Below are 12,994 nucleotides of genomic sequence, written 5' to 3' on the forward strand. Positions count from 1 at the left end.
GCGGTTTAATAAAAGGGTCCCACAGTTACTTACTGGAATGGTAGCCACGTGAAAACTGGCCACTTTAAAAGTGGCTGATGTTTTGCATGGCTGAGTAAATTGGACCCTTAGTATGGGTATTCTCATTCCTCTCTTGGAGGCACACCTAAGCATTCAGGAAATCAGGCTTACTACAGTAAATATGCATGAGATAGATTTGCATAATAATGAGTCTCCAATATATGCTAATTGATCTTATGCATATTCATCCTGGTAATCCTGAAAACTGGACTGGCAAGGCATGCATACAGGAGAGGTCTGAGAAGCACTTTCTTTAAACAGAAATCATGTCATGTAAGTGCTTGTTGTCCTTCTTATTAGTAGCGTAGCGAGGGCGGCTGCTACCCAGGACAGTTCACCGCTGTGCACCCCCCCTGGGTGCAGCATGAAACCCCCCCTCGGTGCATCAAGCCCCTCCTCGACACATCACCCAAGCCCCCTCCCCGAGTGCATTCTTGCCTGCCGTGTGCATGCCGCTGGGGGGGGTGTCAGTTCGGATGGTTCCCTGCTCCCTCTGCCCCAGAATAGGAAGTAACCTGTTCCGGGGCAGAGGGAGCAGGGAACCAGCGGAGCTTACACCCCCACCAGTGGCATGTACCCGGGGTGGACCGCCCCCACTGTCCCCCCCTTGCTAGGCCACTGCTTCTTATAACATAGCATAGCAAAAACACAGGGTCAACACACTCTTAATAGTGGTGTTGTTTGACATCAGATTAAATAGAACTGGGATCAAGGTGTGAACTCTTTTACCCCCAAAAGGCAAAATGGTAGTAAAACCTTAGTAAATCACACCCTCCTTTGGTTAAGCTTGACTATAGAACAGTGGTTCCCAAACCTGGTCCTGGAGGTACCCCAGCCAGTCAGGTTTTCAGGATATCCACAATGAATATTCATGAGAGAGATTTGCATGCTGTGGAGGCAGTGCATGCAAATCTCTCTCATGAATATTCGTTGTAGGTATCCTGAAAACCTGACTGGCTGGGATGCCTCCAGGCTTGGGAGCTACTGGTATAGAAGTTTAATGCTGACACAATGAGCCCCATTTTGCACAGCACATAGAGATCAGAACTGAGACATCCAGGTCAAGATTTACTCAGTTCTGGTGGTATTTGAGAAAAGGATCTTATTCTAATTATATATATATATATATATATATATATATATATATATATATATATATATTTTGTATCATCCAGTTCAGCCTGAACACTTTCTCATTGATTAAGAAACTTGATTTATTATATTTCCATGTAAGCTTGGGCAAGGGTTTAAATCTGAATTTGGGCTTAATAGGTTTATCAAGTAGTACTATTTTATCAAGTGTCTCTTTGTATCCCCATTAATGTGAGCTTGAAATTTCCTGTTTGCTGCATGTGATATGTATGCAATTTAAATGGGAAATAAAAAAAGGATCTGCCAATTTAGAGCCTTTTTAAAAATACCTGTAGGAGACCACATGTATTTGCCGGCATTGCAGTGGGAGCAGCTGCTTTTCAAACACATATATGGAAAAAAAATCAGTGGAGGAAACTTGGCAACTTACATGTATAAGCTGGTATTTTGCAACTCAAACCTTACGTGCTAGCACTCACACAAGCATGTCGGCCATTTTGCAAACTATGGGGCCCTTTTATAAAGGCGCGTAGGCACCTATGCATGTCCACTGTGAGTCAATTTAGAACTGCCTCCTGGCTACCGTGTGGCCTGGGTGGTACTTCCATTTTTTATGCGCATCTGATACACGTGTCAGAAAATATTTTTTATTTTCTGGCACGCGGCGATAACTGGGTGGTAATCAGCAGTTTAGGCGTGCTAACAATTACTGCCCAGTTAATGCATGAGACCTTACTGCTAACAGATGACGGTAAGGTATCAGGCCCAAAATGGATGTGTGCCAATTTAAATTTTGCTGCACATCCATTTTCAGCCCCCAAAAGGCCTTTTTTATAGGTGCACTGAAAAATAGACCTGCACGCATCCAAAACATGCGCCTACTCTATTTCCCATCAGAAAATGGATCAAATGCACACTAGGAATACTCCATTCCATTAATGACATTGCGCGCCTTAGTAAAAGGACCTCTATGTGCATTAATGCTGCTAATTAAATGCACAGGCCACAATCTGTATGTATTGTCAGTTTGGAGGGAGAAATAAATGAGATTAAGAAGGTTGGCTGAGAGAAGCTCTTTTTACAAACCTATACGTGTTAGGATGCAGCTGTAAATCCCCATGTGGGAATATTAGGGCCTATATGTGTATTCCCTTTATAAAATGGGGTACACGTGTGTAGATTTTTGACCCACCTAGACCATGCCAAACCACAGCCCCCCCCATGCCTCCAACACATCCTGTTGCAGTTTTTACATATTATGGACATCCACGTGTAAACTGAGCCCTTTCTAAAATCACCATTTATATACATGGATGAGGCCTTATTTGGAATACTGAGTGCAGTTCTGGAGACCGCACCTACGGAAAGATATAAACTGGATGGAGTCGGTTCAGAGGGTGGCTACGAAATTAGTAAGCGGTCTTGAATGCAAAAATTATAGGGACAGGCTTATAAACCTCAACATGTATACGCTGGAAGAGAGGAGGGAGAGAGGAGACATGATTGAAACGTTTAAATATCTCAAGGGCATTTATATACAGGAAGAGAGCCTTTTTCAAATGAAGCAGAACTCTGGAATGAGGGAGCATATGACAAAGTTAAGAGGGAATAGGCTTAGGAGTAACCTAAGGAAGTATTATTTCACAGTAAAGGTGGTGGAGATGTGGAACGGCCTCCTGGTTGAGGTGGTGGAGTCGAGGACTGTTCCAGAATTTAAAAAGGCAAGGGATAAGCATGTGGGATCACTTAGGAACAGGAAGAATTAGGGGTTACAGAGGATGGGCAGACTGGATGGGTCATATGGCCTTTATCTGCCATCATGTTTCTGTGTTTCTCTGTTTCTATTTCCATATGTAAATGTAAGAATTTCCAAATGGAAATTGCAAACAAAACTAAAATAACCCTCAATGTATCACAAAAGCCTGTCTGACTCTCATGCATTGCATACTTCTAATGAAAGGAATACATTTGTGCATCCATTAATAAGGCATTCTAGATGATCAAAAGGAGGAAATATGTCACTCAGGAGGAATGGGGGGGGGGGGGGGGGGGGGGATGCAGAAAGCTTTCTTCATGGCTCCTACCCTGCTAGTTCACCCTTTTTGATGCTTCTCCCCCTGCATACTCCTTGTATACTCTTCTAAGTTTTCCTATTCTGTATTTTATTTAATGTTTGTAAGCCACATTGTGCCTGCATGAGTGGGAAAATGTGGGATATAAGTGAACAATAAATAAATAAATAAATAAATAAAATGGTTACCGTGGATTTAACTTAGTTTTACCACAGGATAGCAATGCAAAAAGGGTTTCAGCATGAGTGTTATTTTGTGCAGAAACCCTGACTGCAATTGCATTTAAATGAATGCAAATGTGGTGCATTTGTTATCCTATGGCATGCAACAACAACAAAAAAAACTTTGCCCATGCAACTACCACGGGAAAAAGAACACTAGCATCTGGGGCAGTGTAGAAAGGTTGATTGAGAGGAGTTGGTGTCTACCAGCACCCTCTGTCTCCCCCCTAACCCTACCACTATGCCCCAAATGCCTGTATTAGCCCCCGTGGTGGTCTAGCAGCTCCCCTTTCCAACAACCTGACCTGAAACCGAACTGAGCCCCCCAACACACACAGTTCAAAAGATTTCCCTGGTAGTCTAATGGCCCACCCCTTTCCTTCAATAAAAAAATTAAATTTTTGGTGTCTAGTGGCACCCTCCCATTCTTACTCCCTCCCCCAGGCCACTCGAGCCTACTCAACATACCTAACAGGAGAAGCAGGATGCACCACACAGGGCAAAGCACCACTATTTTTCAAGATGGTGGTGCCAGAAGCAGGAACGAGTGCCTCTCTTGTTAGGTATATAAAGTGGGCTTGAGTGGACTGGGAGAGAGATTGGGGGTGAGAAAGTGTCACTAAACACCAGGGATTTAAATTTGTTATTGGAGAAAAGGGTTTTGGGTTTGGGAGAGGGAGGGGATGGGCCACTAGACTACCAGGGAAATATAAGTGTGTGTGGATATAGGGGCCACTAGACTACCAGGGAAATTTTTTGTGTTTAAGGGGGTCAGTTCAGAGAGGGAAGAAGCAGGTTTGATAGGGAGGGAGGGAGATTCCAATATGTTTTCTTTGTGTTTTTGTTTGTTTCTTAAATGTCACCCTTCCTGTCAGTACCTGAGCCAATCACTGCTCAGGCACTGACAGGAAAAGTGACATTAATCGATGCAGTGGGTGCATGTTCTTTGATTATAGCATGCCACGGTATTTATTGTGTGTTATTTTGCGGTAGAGCTGCGGTTCTCTCTCGAGGCTTACTGCATCTCCCCCAGGAAAGTGATGGCTTAAGTTGCCAGGAGGTGTCTGGTTTTGGGCAGAGGATCTGGGACTCGTCTTGACAGCAATATGGTGAAAGTTTGCCTTGTAGAAAGGTGAGAGGGGAGCGGCATTGTGAACATAAGCCCAAAAGGAAACAGGGCCTTTTACTTTTTTTTTATTGCAAATGATTTCTAGATATTCTTCACTCTCTCACTATTGAATGAGGCATGAGAAAATCTTTGCAGATAGGGGGTAATTTTATAAGAAGTCACCTACTGTTAGGCACCACATACCTGAGTGGTTATTTACGTACATAGATGACCTGTTAAGAATACCAACAGGGGTAAAAGTATGCATGTTATCAGCATTGCGTGCACATTCGCTGTGGGCATAACACATGGGTGGAGTTTTTCCAGAGTGTGAGCGGAGCAAGCAAATGAGTGCATTGATCGTAAACTGCTATTATTTACGTGTGCAGTTGCACAAAGTAGGCATGCTTCTTTACTTCTTTACACTAGCTCTAGGCTTTATAACATAGGCTTAACATAGATACGTTTTGGCTGCCTTAAACTAGATGCCTGCTTAGAAAATTACCCGACAAGCGCCTAAATATTTTGCTGATCTTATTCGTGCATGTGGATGGCAATTCTAGCAAATTGGCACCTAGAGACAGATGCCAATATTGCGCAAAAGTTATAGAATAATAGCACTTACGTCCATGATTGGCATCACTAATTGGCAATTATGTGCATACGTGCTAGGCACTATTCTATAACATTTGCGCCAAAATCGCTTGGCACATAATTGTGAGCGGGTGCAAAAATGAATGGAGTATGAGTGGATCATGGGCATATCTCTGAGATATGTGTGTAACTTATACAGTATTATGAGGCTCATTTTCGAAAGAGAAAAACGGCCAAAAAGTGTCATAAAGCAGCATTTGAACAGATTTCAAAACATCCAGATCAGTATTTTCGAAACCTGTGCATCCAAATTACAAGGCGGCATGTTGGGAGTGTTTTGGGGGCGGGAGTAGGGCGTGTTTAAGGCATGCCTATCACTTGGACATTTTACAGCCATAATGGAACAAAACTAAAATGTCTAGTGCTGAAGCTTCAATGCTTTGGTGTAGACCTGCTTTTAGAATGAATAAGGCACAAAAAGGTGCCCTAAATGACTAGATGACTGGAGGGAATCAGGGGTGACCTCCCCAATACTTCCCCAGTGATCACTGAACCTCTCCCATCCCCCCCAAAATGTGAATTAAAATATTACTTACCAGTCTCTATGACAGCCTCAGATGTTATAGCCAGGTCTATTAGAGCAGCATGCAGGTCCCTGGAGTACTATAGTGGTGGGTGCAGTGCATTGTAAGTCCACACTTCCCCCTACCTGTTACACTTGTGGTGGAAGGTGTGAGCCTTCCAAAACTCACCAGAAACCCACTGTACCCTCATATAGGTACCCCCTTCACTCATAAGGGCTATTGTAGTGGTGTACAGTTGGGGGCAGTGGGCTTTTGGGGCTCAGCAGACAAGGTAAGGGAGTAATGGTGAGATGTGTACCTGGAAGTATTTATTTGAAGTCCATTGCAGTGTCAGGTCAGCCAGTGTGGACAAAATGGTGCTGGTTACGGTGTGACTTATGACACAGTTGTGGCTGGTTTCTATAGGAAAATGATAGCTTTTTAAAAATCATGTTTTCTTGAATGCTTAGCTCTTTGTAAGTGCACGTAAGTGCAATGATCAGTCTGAGTTTTAGAATAGCAGCTGTTATGTTCAGTGCCAATTTCTCAAGTCCTTGCTAGTCTGAGAGTGCAGAAGTGACAGAATTTAGAAGGATGTCACAGAGTTTGAACTAGGCATTTTAATGTGCAGGGCAGGCACCTCTACCCTGATCCTGCTGTACTCTCCCTCCACCTCACCCATACTCACCCCCATTCTCTTTCACTCCCCCAACCTGGATGGGAGGAGGAGAGTGGCACTTTTCCCGATTTTTCATCTGCTGTTAGCCTATTTCAATCTTTTTGCTACCCCAAGGGGCTTTGTGCCGTGGATGGCTGCTCCGTGTCCACCCCTAGTTACAGCTTTTCATGCCTGGTTGAAGGGATGCTTTGTAGTGCTTTTTAAAATTAATGGCTTGTTAGTGCTTGTGAAACGTGACAGATTAAGAGCACTGGAAATTGAAGTCTTCTATTTTTCTAAAGAGCATATTCAACATAGGTTATGGCAACATAAATTAAACCATATTGCTGTTCCAGTCTACCTCAACTCTCCAGTTCTGTACAACCTTTCATTGCTTTGCTGAAATTGTAAACAATTGTGTCAAATAGTACCACATTTTTTATGCTGTTTCTTTTTGTGATAAGAGCACCTGTACCCTGGGGAATGGACTAAGACAACTAGCTCATTCTATATAGGTCACCAAATGTAGCTATAGCCTGAGCTGGATATGAGCTAGTGATCAAAGCGGTGAAAGGCTTTGCAAACCTCTCACAATTCCCTGAAAACCTCACTGTTTGGGATTTTTTTCAGCTGGAATTTAGGGTGTTGGTTGTAGGATGGGTTTAACAGGTTTAATTTTATTCTGTTGTTTTCAGTTTTACTGATATTTAACTTATTGATTTAGTTGCTTGTATAATTCTGATTGCACAAATTTTGGTATGTGTGTGTATCTTGTAATCTGCTCTGTACATTCAAGGCATGAAAAGTAGGATATACATTTTTTAAAATTAAATAATTTAACCTCCCCCCCCCCCCCCCTTTTACAAAGCTGCACTATCGGCTGCCGGTGTGGTAATGCTGACATGGCCCATTCAAAGTGAATGGACTGTGTCGGCATTACCATGTGGCTTTGAAAAAAAGTGGGGGGGAGTTCCAAGATTGGGATTGTCATCTATGATTACCCTTGACTTATGACTTGCCATCTCCTGACCCTCCCCCCAACCCCCACACACAGTTCTGCATTGAGTTTATTGTTATCTCTGCTCTGAGTGGCTTGCTCTGGGAGATGCCAGCCATTTGCTATTATAGACAAGTTGCATACAAAATGCACATTGGACTGGAGGTGGTTTATTCAATGATAGTATTATTTGAGGATTGCCTTGTGTCCTGAGTGAGACTTGTGCTGTATGAGGGATGAGAGAAGAACCACATGACAAATATAAGGAAAAAACAGTCAATCTGGATATCTTTCTAGAAGATGACCCTAAGCTGAGGTAGCTGGACACATCTAATCCTTTAAGGTGGCAAAATATTTTCGTAGGTCATTAAATTACAAGTTGAAGCAAATTAATGGGCCGATGATTAGAAGCAAACATAGGAACTAGAAGCTGTTAGCTAGTGCCTGCGTTTACTACCGCCCCATGATCAGAGCACTCAAGTGCATGAAACCATGCGCTCGCAGGCTCTGAATGTAACTAGCATACAAATGCATGCAAAACAGGGCTCTTAGCGCAAGTAGCATTCAAATGCATTTTAAACCTATTCCTCCCCAATGATCAGCAAAATTGGCACACTGGCTGTGGCAAACCCTACACCAGCTCGGAGCTGGTGTTAGGGTTTGCAGACCATTGGGGAGGAATGGTGAGCCCTGTCCAGCATGCATTTGCATGCTAGCAGGCCCCCCATTCCCCCAATGCAGCAGCCCCCCTGCAGGAACCCTGACCAGACCTCTCCCAATGAACCCCGACCCGATCCCCCCCAGTGACAGGGGGCTGGAGGTCCAGCAGACCTCCAGTCCCCCCAACCCACTGACTGACATGTTCAGGGGGGCTGGAGATCTGGTGAGTCTCCAGACCCCCCCCCCAGCATCCCCTCAGATGTCCCTGGTGGCCCAGTGGGCCGCGGGTCAATCCCGCCCCACCTGGTGGTCTAGCAGCCCTTCCCCTCCTCCCTACCTTCGTTGGAGGAGGGATGTGGCCTCCCTCCTCTTCCATCGGTGCCGCCTCAAAAATGGCGGTGCCCTGCCCTGCCCAATGTATCCTGCCCAGTGCTGCTTAGTAAAAGGACCCCTAAATCAGGGAACCACAGCCAGCATATCTGTTAGCATTTGGCACCTGAAAAGATTTGTCTGGGTACTCTGGTTCCTGTTCAAAGGCAGAGAACAGTGACAATCAGGCGTTTTTATGAAAGAATGATCCCAGAATCTAGCTTGCATATGTTTTAATAGTTTAACCAGCTAAGCTCTTTTTGGAATTTTATATCAACTGGTATGGCTATCCTTATGTCCTTATGTAACCTTTTGGAATGCCCTTGACACTCCCATACCCCCGCCCCCTTTTGAGTTACATGCTATGGGAGTTAGGCACGCTGCCTTATAGAATGACATGCAGCCAGATATGCACACAAATTCTAATGGGTGCCAATTAACATCAATTTTTAATGGCTATGAGCTTATTATTCAATTAATTTGTGCATGCATCCTTGAAGCACACCTAGGAGACTATGATAAAATGAGAAGAACGGTGAAAAAAAACTTTGAGGAGCAGCTGCGAGGGTCAAAAATTTACATCAGGTATGGATGCTGTTCAAAAATACTATCCTGGAAGCCCAGGCCAAATATATTCTGCCTATTAAAAAAGGAGAGAGGAAGACCAAACGACAGCAGGCATGGTTAAAAAGTGAGGTGAAAGAAACTATTAGAGCTAAAAGAAAATCCTTCAGAAAATGGAAGAAGGAACCAACTGAAAATAATAAGAAACAGCATAAGGAATGTCAAGTCATATGCAAAGCACTGATAAGGAAGGCAAAGAGGGACTTTGAAACAAAGATTGCATTGGAGGCTCAAACACATAGCAAAATTTTTTTTAGGTATATTATAAGCAAGAAGCCGGCAAAAGACCGCTAGATGACCGAGGGGTAAAAGGGGCAATCAGGGAAGACAAAGTCATAGTGGAGAGATTAAATTAATTCTTTGCTTTGGTCTTCACCGAGGAAGATTTGGGAGAGATACCGCTGCCATAAATGGTATTCAAATCTGAGGAGTCAGAGAAACTGAATGAAATCTCTATAAACCTGGATGTTGTAATGGGGCAATTTTACAAATTGAAGAGTAGCAAATCTCCTGGATTGGATGGTATTCACCCCAGAGTATTGATAGAATTGTAAAATGAACTTGCGGAACTATTGTTAGCAATATGTAATTTATCTTTAAAATCAAGCGTGGTACCGAAGATTGGAGGGTGGCCAACGTAACGTTGATTTTTTAAAAAATGTTCCAGAGGAGAACCGGGAAATTGTAGACTGGTGAGCTTGACGTTAGTGCTGAGCAAAATAGTGGAGACTATTATACAGAACAAAATTACAGAGCATATTCAAAAACATGGATTAATGAGACAAAGCCAACATGGATTTAGTGAAGGGAAATCTTGCCTCACCAATTTATTACATTTCTTTGAAGGAGGAAAACAAACATGTGGATAAAGGTGAGCCGGTTGATATTGTGTCTCTAGATTTTCAAAAGGCGTTTGACAAAGTACCTCATGAAAAACTCCAGAGAAAATTAGAGCGTCATGGGATAGGAGGTAGTGTCCTATTGTGGATTAAAAACTGGTTAAAAGATAGAAAATAGACAATAGGGTTAAATGGTCAGTATTCTCAATGGAGAAGGGTAGATAGTGGGGTTCCCCAGGGGTCTGTGCTAGGACCGCTGTTTTTAAACATATTTATAAATGATCTGGAGATGGGAGTAACTAGTAAGGTAATTAAATTTACTGACGACACAAAAGTTATTCAAAGTTGTTAAATCGCGAGAGGATTGTGAAAAATTACAAGAGGACCTTACGAGACTGGGAGACTGGCCGACTAAATGGCAGATGACGTTTAATGTGAGCAAGTGCAAAGTGATGCATGTAGGAAAGGACTCCGAATTATAGCTACTTAATGCAAGGTTCCATGTTAGGAGTCACTGACAAAGAAAGGGATCAATGCTTCGTCGTTGATGATATGTTGAAATCCTCTGCTCAGTGTGCTGCGGTGGCTAAGAAAGCAAATGGAATGTTAGGTATTATTAGGAAAGGAATGGAAAACAAAAATGAGGATGTTATAATGCATTTGTGTTGGTCCATGGTGCGACCTCACCTCAAATATTGTGTTCAATTGTGGTCACCGCATCTCAAAAAAGATATAGTGGAATTAGAAAAGGTACAGAGAAGGGCAACGAAAATGATAAAGGGGATGGGATGACTTCCCTGTGAAGAAAGTCTGAAGCAGCTAGGGCTCTTCAGCTTGGAGAAAAGACAGCTGAGGGGAGATATAATAGAGGTCTATAAAATAATGAGTGGAGTGGAACGGGTAGACGTAAATCATTTGTTTACTGTTTCCAAAAATACTAGGACTAGGGGGCATGTGATGAAGCTACAAAGTAGTAAATTTAAAATGAATCAGAGACAATTCTTTTTTTCACTCAACATGTAATTAAACTCTGGAATTCATTGCCAGAGAATGTGGTAAAGGCAGTTAGCTTAACAGGGTTTTAAAAAGGTTTAGACGGCTTCCTAAAGGAAAAGTCCATAGACCATTATTAAAATGACTTGGGGAAAATCCACTGCTATTTCTGGGATAAGCAGCATAAAATGTATTGAACTTTTTTGGGAATCTTGCCAGGTATTTGTGACCTGGATTGGCCACTGTTGGAAACAGGATGCTGGGCTTGATGGACCTTTGGTCTGTCCCAGTGTGGCAATATTTACATACTTATAACCCGGGGGAAAGTGGTTTGCTCAAGGTCACACATGTCATAGGGGAAATATAGGGTTTGAACTCTAGTTTCCTTGGTTCTAATCTCATTACTTTTACCACTAGGCTGCTCTGTTTAACCAGTGTTGTATAGTAACGAAGTAAATCTAACTAGTTACTATACTTAAGTAAAAGTTTTGCTACTTTTACTTGTTTTCAAGTTGATTAAGAACAGGAAACACTTGTTACTTTTACTTTTACTGAAGTAATAATTTCACCATTTTTTACTACTTTTACTCAGTTACATCTGATGCTGGCAGTTAAAATTAAAAAAGTAAAAGCAGAAGCAAGACATAAGTGACAATTCCTGAGTAAACCAAATGAAACAGCAAAACCTGAAACAGGATTTTGCTATTGCAAGCCTTGTGACACAAATAGTGGATCATCTCATCTTAAATTTTACTGTTCAGTGAATATAGCCCATGAGAACAGAAGTCCATCGGAAGAATGTCCAAATCTCAAGGGGGCATATTGGGGGCATGTTCAAGGTGGGACTTGGGCGTTCCTAAGACTTGGACGTCTTTGAGCCATAATGGGACAAAGCAAAAACATCTAGCACTAAAATGTGGACATTTTGAGCTAGACCTATTTTTCTTAAGAATAAGGCACAAAAAGGTGCCCCAAATGACCAGATGACCACTGAAGGGAATCAGGGATGAGCTCCCCTTTCTCCCCCAGTGGTCACTAACCCCCTCCCACCCCAAAAAGTATGTTGAAGAACATTACTTGCCAGCCTCTATGCCAGCCTCGGATGTCATACAGCACCATGCAGGTCCCTGGAGTAGTTTAGTGCACTTCAAACAGGTGGACCCAGGCCTATCCCCTCACTACCTGTTACAAAATACACCAGAAACCCACTGCACCCACATATAGCTGCCCTTTTCACCCGTAAGGGCCAGTGATGTAGCCAAGGGTGGGCTCACTTTGCGCTCAGGCCCACCCACTACCAGCATAGCTATAATGTGGCTAGCAGGGATCCCCAAGCCCCACCAGCCGAAAACTCTCAACACCTGTCCCTCCTGCATACATTGTAAATAGCAGATCTTCGCCTGCAGTGAGCAGTGACTGATGCATACTGGTCGCACCGGCCCCACAGCCTTCACTCTGATGTACTGGGTTTTGGCCCTCCAGAACCGAGTTTGCTGACCCCTGGCCTAGAAGTTGGCAGATTAAAACAGTTCATTTTGTTTTTAAACAAAACAAACAAATACTCATATTCAGGCAATGTTCTGGAATAATGTCTTGCCTGCTGATATATTCCAACCTGAGTGTATTTTAGGAAGTACATTATTTCAGATTTTTGATTTGAATACAGGGTTGGCCTTATCTTTGAGCGGCCATGTTTTTTTGCACTTGGTTCTGCTTTTCAGTCCCCACTGACTTATGCACATGAGGCCCCACAATGAGTCTTCACATGGTCCCAGAACTTTCCAAATCTCCCACCGTCCTCCCTTCTTTAGCACACCATGAAAGCAGACCAAGCTAGATCATCCTACCTTGTTTCCCACCTCTCCTTCAACAACTGTTATTCACAATATATAACTGGAAAGAGCTGTGTTGGGTTCATGTGTGGATGAACAGCACTATTAAAACCCACATGAATAAAGATTATTGTTATTACAGTGCATTCCTCTCAGGAGAACACCCTTGGTACTACATCATACTGTTCTTTTGAACAGGAAAATGCCCTTATAAAAATCATTCTATTTGGAGGATTAGAAGGTGGAGCTTTGAACAGATGTTCTCAGAAGCAGGGAGTTCAACAATAGTTCTTGGAAATGGATTTGCTGTAT

The 12,994-nt window shown here is 42.9% G+C and overlaps 1 protein-coding gene across 1 annotated transcript in view; it reads left to right on the forward strand.

The window, feature by feature from the left end:
• The window catches only part of VAX2 (ventral anterior homeobox 2), a 124,218-nt gene that overhangs the window by 15,315 nt on the left and 95,909 nt on the right, over positions 1-12,994 (forward strand). The window lies entirely within an intron of this gene.

This window comes from Microcaecilia unicolor, chromosome 2 (assembly GCF_901765095.1).
Source record: "Microcaecilia unicolor chromosome 2, aMicUni1.1, whole genome shotgun sequence".
NCBI lineage: Eukaryota > Metazoa > Chordata > Amphibia > Gymnophiona > Siphonopidae > Microcaecilia > Microcaecilia unicolor.